We start from the raw sequence: 15,902 nt of genomic DNA, 5'->3' as shown, positions 1-15,902 counted from the left end.
TCCACGTCAATGAAAATCTGTACATATTTTTGCTCCATTTTCTGTTAGATTGTCTTTTCTTATTTATTCATAGGAATTTTTTGTATATAATATGAATTATATTCCTTTTTTAATTTTTTTATTTAAATTCAATTAACATATAGTGTATTATTAGTTTCAGAGGTAGAGTTCAGTGCTTCATCAGTCTTATATAATACCCAGTGTTCATTACATCATGTGCCCTCCTTAATGTCCATCACCCAGTTACCCCATCCCTTCACCGCCCTCCCCTCCAGCAACCCTCAGTTTGTTTCATAGAGTTCAGCATCTCTTATGGTTTGTCTCCCTCTATGATTTCATTTTGTTTTAGTTTTTCCTCTCTTCCCCCTATGATCCTCTTTTTTTTCTTAAATTCCATATATCAGTGAGATTGTATAATTGTCTTTCTCAGATTGACATATTTAACTTAGCATAATACCCTCAAGTTCCATTCACCTTGTTGCAAATGACAAGATTTCATTTTTTTTTTGATGGCTGAGTAGTATTCCATTGTATGGAACACACACACACCACATCTTTAACCATTCATCTGTTGATGGACATCTGGGCTAGTTCCATAGTTTGGCTGTTGTGGACATTGCTGCTATAAACATTGAGATGCTGGTGCCCCTTCGGATCACTACATTTGTATCTTTGGGGTAAATACCTACTAGTGTAATTGCTGGGTCATACTGTAGCTCTATTTTCAGCTTCTTGAGGAACCTCCATACTGTTTTCCAGAGTGGCTGCCCCAGCTTGCATTCCCACCAACAGTGTAAGAGGGTTCCTCTTTCTCTGCATCCTCCCCAACATCTGTTGTTTCCTGACTTGTTAATTTTAGCCATTCTGACTGGTGTGAGGTGGTATCTCATTGAGGTTTTGATTTGCATTTCCTTGATGCCAAGTGATGTTGAACATTTTTTCATGTGTCTATTGCCCATTTGTATGACTTCTTTGGAGAAATGTCATTTATGTCTTCTGCCCATTTCTTGATAGGATTATTTGTTCTTTGGGTGCTGAGTTTGATAAGCTCTTTTTTTTTTTTTTTAAGATTTTATTTATTTGACAGAGAGAGTGAGGGAGACAGCACAGGCAGGGGGAGCAGCAGGCAGAGAGGAAGAAGCAGACTCCCCACTGAGCGGAGAGCCTGACATGGGGCTCGATTCCAGGACCCTGAGATCATCACCTGAGCTGAAGGCAGTTGCTTAACTGACTGAGCTACCCAGGCGCCCCAATAAGTTCTTTATAGATTTTGGATACTAGCCCTTTATTTGATAAGACATTTGAAAATATCTTCTCCCATTCGGTCAGTTGTCTTTTGGTTTTGTTGATAGTTTTCTTTCCTGTGCAAAAGCTTTTTATCTTGATGAAGTCCTATTGGCTCATTTTTGCCTTTGCTTTCCTTGCCTTTGGAGACGTGTCTAGCCAGAAGTTGCTGTGGCCAAGGTCGAAGAGGTTCTGCCTATGTTCTCCTCTAGGATTTTGATGGTTTCCTGTTTCACATTTAGGTCTTTCATCCATTTTGAATCTATTTTTGTGTATGGTGTAAGAAAATGGGCCAATTGCATTCTTCTGCATGTAGCTGTCCAGTTTTCCCAACACCGTTTGTTGGAAAAGACTGTCTTTTTTTCATTTGATATTCTTTCCTGCTTTGTTGAAGATTAGTTGACCATTAGAGTTGAGGGTCCATTTCTGGGCTCTCTATTCTGTTCCATTGATCTGTGTGTCTGTTTTTGTGCCAGTACCATACTGTCCTGATGATTACAACTTTGTAATGAAGCTTGAAGTCCGGCATTGTGATGCCACCACCTTTGGTTTTCTTTTTCAACATTCCTCTGGCTATTTGGGGTCTTTTCTGGTTCCATAAAAAGTTTAGGATTATTTGTTCCAGCTCTGTGAAAAAAGTTGGTATTATTTTAATAGGGATTACATTGAATGGATTGATTGCTCTAGGTAGCATAGACTTTTTTTTAATTATTATGTTCAGTTAGCCACTATATAGACATTTTAACAATATTTATTCTTCCAATCCATGAGCGTGGAATGTTTTTCTATTTCTTTGTGTCTTCCTCAGTTGCTTTCATGAGTATTCTATAGTTTTCTGAGTACAGATCCTTTCCCTCTTTGGTTAGGTTTATTTCTAGGTATCTTATGGTTTTGGTGCAATTGTAAATAGGATCGACTCCTTAATTTCTCTTTCTTCAGTCTCATTGTTAGTATATAGGAATGCAACTGATTTCTGTACATTGATCTTATATCCTGATACTTTGCTGAATTCCTGTATGAGTTCTAGCATTTTGGAGTGGAGTCTTTTGGGTTTTCCACATAAAGTATCCTATCATCTGCAAAGAGTGAGAATTTGACTTCTTCTTTGCTGATTCAGATGCCTTCTATTTCTTTTTGTTGTCTGCTGAAACTAGGATTTCTAGTACTACGTTGAACGACAGTGGTGAGAGTGGGCAAAACTAAGGTCTCCTATTCTTCCACCATCTTGGCCATTCCCCAGATTGTATTTTTAATTAGTTGTATACATTGCACAGATAGTTTACAGTTTGTGGATTTCATTTTCACTTATTTTGAGATGTCTTTGAAGTTCCATGTGCGTATCAGTTGAGAATTACCATATATTCCTGGTGAACTGAATATTTTATCATTAAATAGTAATGCTTCTGCTTAAATGTCCTCCTGATCTATTAAAATAGCTGCCAGTGATTATTTCATGAGTATTTCTTTAAATATTTTTGAGCTGGTAATTTTTTGTTTAACAGTCTAAGAAATCTTCTAATTTTCACTGAATTACAAATTGGAAGGTTAACAAGCTTCTCTTGTTTTTTAATTAAATCTTTATGAATACTCAGTATGTTTTTTTTTTTAATTCAGACTACTGATTATTCTTCGTTGTGGAGTTATTTTTTATTTCTTCTTGCTATAATAATGACAGCCTAGGTTGATCAGTACGTTAGATCTGATAGACTAACTGATGTCATAAATATCAGTAACACCCTCAGGAAAACATACTTTCTTGCCCAAATAAAGTACTTTGCAGGTGTTCCTGGCCAAGAAGTTCTCTGATCTAAGTCTATACCATGTAAGAAAAAATATACACATATAAGAAAAGTATAGAAGGGTAGATCTCTTCACTGAGGCCTGTGGACTCTAAATAAAACCAAAAACCAAAAAGCAAAACTAGTCAACAGCTAGCCAAGATTCAAGAGAAGGAAACAGATTCTATTTCTTTACAGGAGGAAAACAGCCACTTGTCTATATACCAAAACTGCCATCAGTTACAGCCAACAGGTAACCATAGCGCAAGACCTAAGAGAATGACTCAGGCTCATAGCCTCAGAGAATATTCTAGTCCCTCATGTCTCAGGAAAGATGTGGGGCCCTGAAAGCCTCAACAAAGCAAAGAGATGTGGGAGCCTTCGTTGGATATGAGCCCAGGGGAGCCTCAGAAATCACCTTGTGCTTGCTTGGGACTCAGCAGAGGCACAAGGTGGAGATTAGATTAATTTGACCTATTCCCCAGCGGGATTGGCTGAAGCACAACTATCAGCTCTTCACGAACTGTCCTTATGTATATAGGCCCTTTATACTTAAGAGAGAGTGTTATTTACTACTTTTACATTTCAATATTTCTTCGTTCCTTGTGTCTCATATAGAGAGGTAGATGTCTTAATTTGCTGGTACAAGACGGGCAGTGCTAGTTGGCTATTTTAAACTTAATTTACCCTTGGGGCCTAGAGATAAAAGGTGTGAAGAATGGCACCTCAAATTAGACTCAGCGTGGAGTCACTACTTTTGCAAATGTCTGCACTTAGTGAAAAGTCTGCAGTGTCTGAGATTCCATGCTCCAAAGACGGAGTATGCGTGAATTTTTTTTTTTCTCCAAATATGTTAAATGCATAGTGTCAAAATTAACTTGTCCGTAAATTTCTCCCAGTTGGCTTTATGGCTACATTTCATGGATTCTGAAAAAGGGACACAGATTTTTTGGCATCTTGGTGAAGGTGAAATCAGGATTTTCTCTGCTGATCTGATTCATTGATAAATCCGTTGAGTCTTGGTTACAGTCTGGCAATACTTAGAACTGGCAATACTTACAATGTAATTTAGCCTGAAATAATTGCTCTTCACAATGGAAGTTTTTTGTTCGTTTGTTTTGTTTTTGTTTTTATGTGGCGAATGGGGGTTAGAGCTCTGATAATCCTGTTTTTATGTACTTGATGTTATTAGGTCATGAAAGTCTGGTTTAAAAACAATACGGTTGTTGAGAACTTGAATTAACTACACCTATGCCAGTAAGAGTTAGGCCAGGTTGGTGGCTGCTCAAAGAACACTGAGAACTTTTCCTAAATGTGACTGGCATAAGAAGTTGGAGAGGAATAATTTTGAACTTTAATTTATAAAATTACAAGAGAAAGTTAATTTGCTTTTGGATCATAGTTCCTTTAGTCTTTAATATACTTAAGGTTTGACTTAAAAGAGGATTTAAATTTTGGACTTGAATTTCTCTCTGGAGATTTGAATGTAAATCTATTTTGGTGGATTTTTTCTTGAATACATTAATGCTGAAATTTAATGTCATTGTTACATCTCTTGTGGACAATACTGGACAACATGACTAGATATAATTGGGAAGGGATGTAAATAGTGAATACATCTTTAGCCTCAAGGTAAGAATGGCTTGGAGTTGCATCAAAAAGCATAAAATACCTAGGAATAAATTTAACCAAGGAAGTGGAAGATCTGTACATTGAAAATGACAAGACATTGTGAAAGACTTTGAAGAAGATGAAAATAAATACGAAGATATTGTGTGCTCATGGACTGGAACAATTAATATTGTTAAAATGTCCAAGAAAACATTTAATTAAAGTCTTGTGCCTTCCAAGGGCAAAATCTACATTGTCTCATAGTGGTTCCTGGAGAATATCCACATGGGGCAATGATTGGTATGAGTGGTGTGGCATCATAAAGATGTGTGTGTGTGTGTGTGTGTGTGTGTGTGTGTGTGTGTGTAGGGGTGGTGCTGAACTATCCTATTACATGCTGATAACCTATTTTGTGGTAGGGCAGATGTATCTCTGGTTGACTAAGAGCTTAATGGTTAACTGAATGGATTATGAGAACAAAAATTGGAGGAATGCTTTTTGGTGAATTCTTCCTCCTCTCTCATTATTGTTTCTTACCTGTGAAAGGAGCACCATGCAAGTAACATTTTAACTTCCATTCCCCCACTCATTTTCCCCTGGTTGGAAGGGAGGAGTGACGTAATTAGTGATGTTGGAAAAAGAAAAAAGTCTCACATAGCCCAGGCTCTCATCCTTTATTTCAAAAACAAGATGGCTGCAGAGACAACATATTCTCTCGTACTCTGATTCAGGAATGTCTGTGAATATCAGTGTCAGAAATCTTTTGTTTCTTCCCTCACATCCATTCTTTACCCTTCTTTGTCCTGGTTTCTACCCCAGGAAAACTTATGCACTACATCTGCAGGCACTTTTGATCTCTGGCTTTCAGTGGAGTTCAGGCTAAGGAGAGACTTGGCAATAGATCAGAAAGAAGGAGAATGAGGTCAAGATACTTCTTTAAGTTTCTCTTTGCTAGGTTGCAGTGGATCCCTTCAGCAAAGGTCTTATTTGATGTAGCTCTTTCAATAGGCAACCACTTTCTATATTTTGGCAGTCACCTGTTCTCTTCCTGCCTATAGTTCTAGGAGCAATAACAACTCCATTGTTTTTTTGCTCCTGAGTATTGTCCTGTCTTGTTGGTTTCCCTGCATTTAACCAAGGAAGTGGAAGATCTGTACATTGAAAAAACCCTCTTAGGGACCTTGACTGATGAAGTAAATTTTTCTAGGTCTGAAATTCAATACAAGGAAGTCCACTTTACTATATACATATATGTATATAGTCAATAAATTTTTATATTTATTATATATATAATATATTTTGACTTCCTTTTGACTTTTTTTTGGTCTTATTTTGACTTTTTTGTTGTCTCATTTTTAAGTCAGCTCAGATAGGAAGAGGAGTGCTATATTAGAACCCAAGTCAAGAAAAAAGGGAATATATGCAAGGCATTTTGTTTTTATATACATTTTAGGCTGTGTCCCTTTGTTCCTAATATCGTACTTTTTTTTTTAGGGAGTGTGTGTACATGTGTCAGAATTCAGTAGGGGTATATGTGTGTTTGGCAAGATACAAGTGTGAGTAAAAGGAATTGGCATGTAGGTCATTCTTTAAAATCTGATTTTGATATGGGTAGGAGTTTTTCTGTTTGTCTTTCAGAAATGTGTTTGCTAATTTTTAAAATAATGCAATAGTAGCATACAAAGTAGACCAACTTTAATTGGAATCCCTTTCATGTGCACAATATGAAAGTCACACAATCTTTAGCCAGAGATCCTTCTATAGAAGGCAAACATTCTCTGCTTAGAATACATCTAATGAAGAGGACTTTTACCACCTCTGGAAGGGAAAATGTTTCCAATAAATTTTGACCCCAAATAATTAAGTAGTTCACTTATTTTTCAAAATATTATTTTTATTTCCCATAAAGCTACTAACTAAATGCTAGTTCATTTTGATTAAAGTTCTGAATTGCCATTTTATTTTTTGTTAGATAAAAATACATTTCAATAAAATCCATTTAGACTATAATGGAGAGTTCTTTTCTCAAAACTAATATAAGAGAATTTTATAATTATAGAAAGATTTGTATGTAGATATTTTTCTTACAGTGAAAGAAAAACTAGTTCCTTGCACAGAATAACATATACTTCTATAATCTGTTGCATTCTGTGGAACTAAATGATTAGCACTGAAGTTAAATAAATGGTGCTGTTAAAAATTAATTTTGTCAAAAGGGAAATAAAAATGAAAAAAGCCTTAATTCATCCGCAGGATGAGAGCTATTAACATTATTCTCTGCAAAAACTGGGTAGATGATCTTTGTTATAAGTCTGCAGGCATAAGAATAGGAAAGTACTTAAGGCAAACTTTGTCCGTCTAGGGAGGTCAGCCTAGAGTGTTCCTGCCTGGGGGTAAGTGAATGCACTACAGTCTGTAATCCTGTTTTCTCTTGAAACATAACTGGCCGAAATCAGGTGTTCTCTAAATTACTCTATATGTAGAACTTCTTTAGCCTTGGGGATATAATATTGGGTTTGTAGGGGAGCATTTGTGCTTCCTGAATGCTTTATGTGACTCTTAATCAAATGTTATCACCTGAAATTGGTCAGACCATCCTGATGAGAATTTTAGGGTTGTGGAAGCTTGCACTTCTGTTTCTTTCTATGTCATTTAGATGAGTAAATTTTGAAATATCCAAGTGATGGTTCTGTCTGATCTTTCAGCATCAGTCTAGTATTAACATTTATTAATACAATGATCATAGGCTTTTCTTCATTTTACAATATTAGGTAAGAATTCTCTAAACTGGTACTTCGTAAATTTTTGAGTTTTATTATATATATTTCAGAATATATATAATATATATTTTTTGTCTTTTAAAATTTTTTTTTTTTTTTTTTTAAGATTGTATTTATTTGCGAGAGAGAGAATGAGAGACAGAGAGCATGAGAGGGAGGAGCAGACTCCCTGCTGAGCAGGGAGCCTGATGTGAGACTCAATCCCGGGACTCCAGGATCATGACCTGAGCCGAAGGCAGTCGCTTAACCAACTGAGCCACCCAGGCGCCCCAATATATTTTTTGTCTTTTAAAACCGAAGCATTTCATTAAAAGTCCACCGATTTTAATCCTCTAATTAAATTAGAGAATTCTCTAAAATTCTCTTTGTCATCATAAATTTCTAAAACTCACCCATAAATTTATAATGTTGGAGGCTCACTAGCCTTCCCTCATGGAGAAGTTTTTCCAAAATTTTAGCCCCGGAGGAATATTTTTTGAAACCGTTATTGTCAGCACGTCACTCACTCATTACTTTTTACTTACATTTGTTTTTCTCTACGTGGATCTTTTAGCTTCATTACTACAAGGGTTCCATTTTCTAAACCCAGTTATTCTTGCAACTAAGAAAGTCAATGACCAAAATCATGGCATGTCTTAGAGCAATGCTTAAACTTATCTACCTCAAGGCAATAGCCGTTGAGTTACTTGGGAAATAGGAGTAAGCCCAGATATGATAAAATCTCTGCTTTTTAAACTCTATCTTATAACGACCTCAAATATTCTACAGGTCATACATACAAGCATTCACCTTTCAACAACTTACCAGGTAAAGTTTGTATTAATACTTACTGTAGTTCATCCCACCGATCCTAATTTATGTGTGTGGCACATTAATGATGGTTGCAATTTTTTTGATCTACTAGTCAACGACAGCCGTATTTAATGTGCCACATCCATGATTTTGTTTTGTTTTGTTTTTTTCTCTGTTTTAAGCCCCTGGTGATTTCCCTTATTTTCTTGGGAGTTTAGTTATACAGTAAAAAGAATATTTGAGATTTCCAGCTTCTGCTTAGCATGTAGAAAGCTAGAGAAAGCATTTCTCCCATACTTAAATACTGAATAATCAGACAAAAATCAAAATTTCTCTTGAACTCATCTTTGAGCTATTACAGGGAAAGTAACTAACTAGGAATCTGAAGAAAGGAGAGAAAGCACATAAGCACTTGCTTATCTGGGAAGGTTCTTGAGACTCCCAATCATATAATTTTTTTTAAGAAGCTGAATTTTTAAAATATCTTATTTGAAATAATATTATGTGTACAGAAAAATTGCAAGAATCATACAAATAGTTCCTTTATACCACTTACCCTTCTATCGCTAATGTTAATACCTCATGTAACCACTTGCCTATTCTCAGGAATATGACATTGGTGCAGTATTATTAATGGAACTTCAGACTTTATTCAAATATCACCAATTTTTAAATATTAATAACGATTTTCTGTTCTCAGATCCTATCTAGCACTGCATGTCGCATTTAGTTACAAGTTCTTCTTAATCTCCTCTAATTTTAATAGTTTCTCAGTCTCCTATTTTTTGTGACCTTAATACTTCTGAAAAGCACTATTATTTTGTACAATGTCCTTTATTTGGAGTTTGCTTCATGTTTTCTCATGACTAGAATGAGGTTATGCATTTTGACAAGAATATCACAAAATGATGTATATTTGTAATTGTATTGTATCCAGGGGTTCATGATGTCAATATGTCTTACTAGGTGATGTTGACTTGCACCACTTGGTTTAGTTGGTCTCTGACTTGTTTCTCTATTGTAGAGTTACCACCTGTCCCTATAATATTAAAACATATCTTGGAGGAGGTATTTTGGTGTTTTGCAAGTCTTGTTCCTTCTCAAACTTTTCCTTCCTGATTTTAGCATTCACTGTGGGTCTTGGTTGCAACAATTATTATTGTGGTGTTTATTTTATGGTGATGCTCTATTTTCTTCTGCTTTCTACATTTATTAATTTGGCCTTTCCTTAAGGAACAGCTGTCCCTTCTCTTTAATTATATTTTTTAATTAATATCAGGGAGGACTCTTAGATATTTATTTCAGTCTGTAGATTAAAATTCAATACTCTGATTGTATCTTGTTGCTCAAATATGTGCCATTTTGGTCACCAGGGCATCTTCAGACTGTTTCTTCTTCTTTTGACGTACATTTCTCTTTCTTTGAGCATTTCCTTGCTTCTTGGCACAGTGAAGATGTTTCGTGCTCTTCATGTGTTTTCCAAGCCCCAGCTCTGACATCAACAACTTCTCCAAGGAGCTGTTTCCTTTGCTTGAAAAATAGTGTTTAGAATCCAAAATCTGGACTGTAGGTGTGCTCATATACTTGGGGGTCATTTTTTCTAGGCCCTCTCAGCAGACATGACTAGAAAATACATATATTTATACTAATCCAAACATACACAACTATACTTTCTATTTATCTCTACCTATATTAAAAGACATGAGTTTATACTGCTCCCTCAGATTCCATTCCAACACCACAGTGTTTAAACCTTCCCCTTAACTGATTTATAATGTTTCTCCACAATGAGAACCTTGGCTTTCATTATGTATAATATATTTACTTATTCAACTGTACTAGTTTCAGAATTGCTAACTTACATCTCTGTGGGAAACACTTGTACTAATTAGATGACAGCATTTATGCACAGTTCTTTTCATCTTTAACCTTACAATATTCAGTCAAGATACTGTTTTCCCAGTTAGATTCTTTTTCTCCACCCCATGTGAGTGTGGTTAGGTTACTCATTTGTAAAATAGGTTTATTTCTTAATGTTGATTTCCCTTTTGTATCTTCTTTATATAATTTGAGTTTACAGTCTGTGAAGTGTATGTCAACTGTCACTATGGTTTTAAGAGTCAGAGGTAAACAAGGAGATGCCCAGAGCAGTGTCTCTCCTCCTTCTTCCCCACTACTCTGTTTCTGTTTTCTCCTTCTTTCCACCCCTTTCCCACCTGCCATCTGCACATTACCAATCTCTTTAGTTTCTGGTTTATGCTTCCTGTATTTCTTTTGTACAAATCCTTTGCACACAAACAGACACGTGTACTTTTATATTACCTTTCTTATAGGAAGTGTGGCATATTATACACATTCCCATAGGCTGTGCTTTTTTCATGATGAACATGTCTGGAAATTACTTCATTTCAGTTTATTGATAACATTCTTCCTTCTCTATTTATATAGCCAAACAATACTCCACTGTGTGGTTACATATATATATGGGCATGCACGTTTCCAATATTTCTTTTTGCAATTATAAGCAATGCTATGATGAATAACCTTGAGCATATGTATTTTTGGAGGTATATCTACAGGATTTTTTCTCATAAGTGGAATGTTGAGCCAAAAGGTAAATGAATACATAATTTTACTAGACAATGCCAAATTTCTGGTCAATAGGGTTGTACCAATTTGCCTTTTCACTAGCAATATACAATAGGTCTGTTTTCTCATAGCCTCACCGACATAAAGTATTGTATTTTTGAAACTTTTGCCAGCCTGACAGATCAGAATATGGGTTGCCTTAAATTGTATTTTTGTAATTATGAGTGAATTTGAATATTTTTCATACATTTCAAGATGCATTTTGTATATATTTTTCTTTTTGTGTGAATTGTCTATCCATGGCTTTTCCCCATTTTCTTAACAAGTCCTTTGTTCTTCATTTTGTGAGTATACTTCATATATAAGTGATACTGGATTTCCTCTGTTACATTTTGCAAATATTTTTTCCTAGTTTATTGGTTGTTTCTGAACCTTATGTTGTTTTTGTCATGCAGATTAAATATTACATAGTCAAATCTATAATCTTCTCTTTATTGAATTTCAGATTTTGAGTTACAGTTAGAAAGCTGTTCCCCATACCAAATTTAAAGAGGAATTCACCCACATTTCCTTTTAGAAACTATACAGTTTGGAGTTTTACATTTACATCACTAATCCATTTGGAGCTTGTTCTTATGGATAGTATGAGGTATAAATGTAATTTTATATTTTTCCAAATGTCTACCCAGTTTTCCCAACACCATTTATGAAAAATCTCATCTTTGGGGCACCTGGGTGGCTCAGTTGGTTAAGCGTCTGCCTTCAGTTCAAGTCGTGATCCCAGGGTCCTGGGGTTGAGCCCCGCATCGGGCTCTCTGCTCAGCAGGCAGCCTGTTTCTCTCCTCTGCCTGCCGCTCCCCCTGCTTGTGCTCTCTCTCTCTGTGCCAAATAAATAAAATCTTTAAAAAAAAATCTCATCTTTATTCCCAGTGCTTTATAATGCTACTTTTGTCATATATTAAGTTTACTTATGAGTTTAATTCTAATTTTGGGTTTTTTTATTCATTTGGTTCATTTATCTACTCACATGTTAGTACAACACTTTTAATTTTAGGGCCTTTATAGTAGTGCTAAAAAATTTTTGTAGTTTTTTAGTGTTTTCATGGCTATTCTTGTATCTTTGTTTTTACACATGAAATTTAGAATTGACTTTTTAAAAAATTTTATTATGTTATGTTAGTCACCATACAATAAATCATTAGTTTTTGATGTGATGATCCACGATCCACTGTTTTCGTGTAACACCCAGTGCTCCATGCAGTACATGCCCTCCTTAATACCCATCACTGGGCTAACCCATCCCCCCTCCCCCTCCCCTCTAAAACCCTGTTTGTTTCTCAGAGTCCATAGTCTCTCATGGTTCATCTCTCCCTCTTTTCTAACTCTATAAAATTTGCTAGTATTTTCATTGGGATTGCATTGACTTTATAAATTATTTAGGAACAACTGACATGTTTGTTTTGTTGGGTTGCCCTACCCAAGAATAGGGGATGTCTTTCATTTTGTTCAAGTCTATTTTAGTCTTTTAGGAATGTTTTTATATTTTCCTTATTTTTACATATTTCCTGTCAAATTTATTACTATATAATCTTTTGTGTTACTAAAATAGATTTACTTTATCATTATGGTTATTGTTGGTGTATATAAAGTCAATTGACTTACATATGTATATTTTTTATTCTTCTATTTTACCGAATTCTTTTATTGTTTGAAGTAATTTGTTACTGCTTCTTTGGAATTCTCTGGATAAATTGTCTTGTCATTCTCCAATAGAGATAGTTTCACTTACTTCTTTTTGACTCATTCTCACTCTGTTTACCTAATTGACCAATTATAAATAAGTAAAAAAACTGATGATGCCTGGTATCAGTAAATACCAGTAGCAATAAGCATTTTCAGTCCTGTTGGTGTAAATGTAGGCTGATACAGATATTAGAAGATAAGTACCTCTCTTGATCAAGAGGCTTAAAAGGTCATCTTGCCATTTATTCATTAATTTCATTCTTGCTATTTACCTTCAAGAAAAAAAAATCAGAACAGACTAAAGATATATGAAAAATAAATTTACTCTAATAGCAAGTATTTTGAAACAATTAAAATGTCTAATAGTTAAGGAATAAGCAACCAAATTATGGTCTGTACAAATGAAACAATACTATGTGATCATTCTAACTAAATCATTGTTTAAAATAACATTTCCTAGAAGATGATCCATAGAACACTTGTCCAAGAGATACATTGCAGGTGGAGGGTGACATGACCAAGCATGTTTGGGAAACAAATCTCCCATTTAGGGAATCATAATGTAGATTAGCTTTGAAAAGATAGAGTCACTATAATAAATAAATCTGGCTATTCCCATTTAACTTGATGTCTCAAATGCACTTGAGTACAGAATCTTTGTTTTTCTTTTCTTTCTTTTTTTTTAAAGATTTACTTATTTATTTATTTGAGAGAGAATGAGAGACAGAGAGCATGAGAGGGAGGAGGGTCAGAGGGAGAAGCAGACTCCCCGCTGAGCAGGGAGCCCGATGCGGGACTCGATCCCGGGACTCCAGGATCATGACCTGAGCCGAAGGCAGTCGCTTAACCAACTGAGCCACCCAGGCGCCCCAGAATCTTTGTTTTTCAAATAACATAATCTGAGAATCTTTTTTTTTTTTTTCCCCAAGTGTGAAGGGGCAGGAGTGACAGGCCCACTTTATTTATTTATTTACTTATTTACTTATTTATTTAAATTTTATTTTATTATGTTATGTTAGTCACCATATAATACATCATTAGTTTTTGATGTAGTGTTCCATGATTCATTGTCCATAGTCTCTCATGGTTCATCTCTCCCTCTGATTTCTCCCCCTTCATTTTTCCCTTCCTTCTCCTAATGTCCTCCATGCTATTCCTTATGTTCCACAAATAAGTGAAACCATATGACAATTGACTTTCTCTGCTTGACTTATTTCACTTAGTGTAATCTCCTCCAGTCCCACCCATGTTGATGTAAAAGTTGGGTATTCATCCTTTCTGATGGCTGAGTAATATTCAGTTGTATATATGGACTACATCTTCTTTATCCATTCATCTGTTGAAGGGCATCTCGGCTCTTCCCAGAGTTTGGCTATTGTGGACATTGCTGCTCTGAACATTGGGGTGCATATGGCCCTTCTTTTCACTACATCTGTGTCTTTGGGGTAAATACCCAGTAGTGCAATTGCTGGGTCATAGGGTAGCTCTATTTTTAATTTTTTTGAGGAACCTCCATATTGTTTTCCAAAGTGGCTGTACCAACTTGCATTCCCACCAACAGTGTAAGAGGGTTCCCCTTTCTCCACAACCTCTCCAACATTTGTTGTTTCTTGCCTTGTCAATTTTTGCCATTCTAACTGGTGTAAGGTGGTATCTCAATGTGGTTTTGATTTCAAGATACATCTCCAAAGCCTAGTGAAACAAAAGCAAAAATGAACTTTTGGGACTTCATCAAGATAAAAAGCTTCTGCACAACAAAGGAAACAGTCAACAAAACAAAGAGGCAACCCACAGAATGGGAGAAGATATTTGCAAATGACACTACAGATAAAGGGCTGGTATCCAAGATCTATAAAGAACTTCTCAAACTCAACACCCAAAAAACAAATAATCAAGTCAAAAAATGGGCAGAAGACATGAACAGACACTTCTCCAAAGAAGACATACAAATGGCTAACAGACACATGAAAAAATGTTCATCATCATTAGCCATCAGGGAAATTCAAATCTTTGTTTTTCAAGTAACATGTCTTATTTCAAAGATACACTTTAAGAAAAGTTGTCTTAATAAAAATTGTATGAAATGGGAAAATATTCATGCTATTTGTTAAATTCAAACGACAATATAAAAGAACAGTATTGTCTTCTTTTTTTTTTTTTTTTTTTTTTAAGATTTTATTTATTTATCTGACAGAGAGAGACACAGCGAGAGCAGGAACACAAGCAGTGGGAGTGGGAGAGGGAGAAGCAAGCTTCCCGCCGAGCAGGGAGCCCGATGCGGGGCTCGATCCCAGGACCCCGGGATCATGACCTGAGCCGAAGGCAGACGCTTAACGACTGAGCCACCCAGGCGCCCCAAGAACAGTATTGTCTTCTTGAAAAAATGTTTATATGTGTACATGTACAAGTATATACATAAAATGTTGCTGATTATTCACTGAAAAGTAGAGGAATACTAAATTTTAATTTTTAATTCTTAATTTATATATAGTAACTTTTTCTCAGGAAAATGCCTGTTTTTCTGATTGGATAAAATATTAAGGAATAAATAAAAATGTTTCAGAATATTTTTTCAAAATGTATAAAGTGAATAAGCAGTGTCTATTTTTCTGGGTTGAAGGAGAGAAGAGATTGGTCATTAGACAAAGTTCCAAGACTGTCTGAAGATGAAGAAAAATTATTTTTCAAAAAATTGAAAGTGTGACAAAGTAGAAATTTGCTCTTCAGGTAAGCAGGCATAGTCTAATTGCAATTAATGAAAGCATGTAACTTAATCCTGATAACAAATGACATACTCTTAATGAAAATGGTCTTTGTTTATCTTTTTATTAACTTCTATTAAGTTATGGGCAGTGGCAGTTCTTAAATGGCACCTTGACACACAGAAATCCAGATTTTCTTTTTTGATTGCCCACTGAGAATGAGACCTAGAGAGCCAGTTTCAGTAAGGGTTTATTGAAAGTTTAATTCCTTCTTTGCAAAAATCGCAATAATAACATGAAAGCAACTTAAAAATAGAAAATTCATGGAGCTTCTGTGTGAAGGAAGAAGCAGTTCCATAGTTTTTCACCATAGGAGTTTTGGGGTTATTTATTTATTTTTTTTTACCCATAGTAATTCAGGTCACAGGGAAGACCTGTACATCACTGCTCAGAGACATTTGCATGAATCTTTCAGCTCAGAATGTTTGTACCTTGTAGTGGTAAAGTATTGCACATCCTAAAAACTCATTTTCCATAGGAAAACATGTTGTCAATTCTTACTCATTGTTATAATTTAAATTTGGTGTCTGTTGAAGCAGTCACTTTGTTAAGGAACCAGTAGT

The 15,902-nt window shown here is 35.3% G+C and overlaps 1 long non-coding RNA gene across 2 annotated transcripts in view; it reads left to right on the top strand.

Annotated features, from left to right (window-relative positions):
• Positions 1–15,300, top strand: part of LOC118522119 (uncharacterized) — a 262,228-nt gene extending 246,928 nt beyond the window's left edge. For both annotated transcript variants that reach the window (XR_013445354.1, XR_013445355.1), the window contains exon 4: positions 15,198–15,300. This is a non-coding gene — a long non-coding RNA (uncharacterized LOC118522119). The remainder of the gene's footprint in view (positions 1–15,197) is intronic.
• Positions 15,301–15,902: the final 602 nt, after the last annotated feature.

This window comes from Halichoerus grypus, chromosome 2 (assembly GCF_964656455.1).
Source record: "Halichoerus grypus chromosome 2, mHalGry1.hap1.1, whole genome shotgun sequence".
NCBI lineage: Eukaryota > Metazoa > Chordata > Mammalia > Carnivora > Phocidae > Halichoerus > Halichoerus grypus.
The sequence above is the reverse complement of the archived record's forward strand: the minus strand, read 5'-3'. Positions and strand labels throughout refer to the sequence as shown.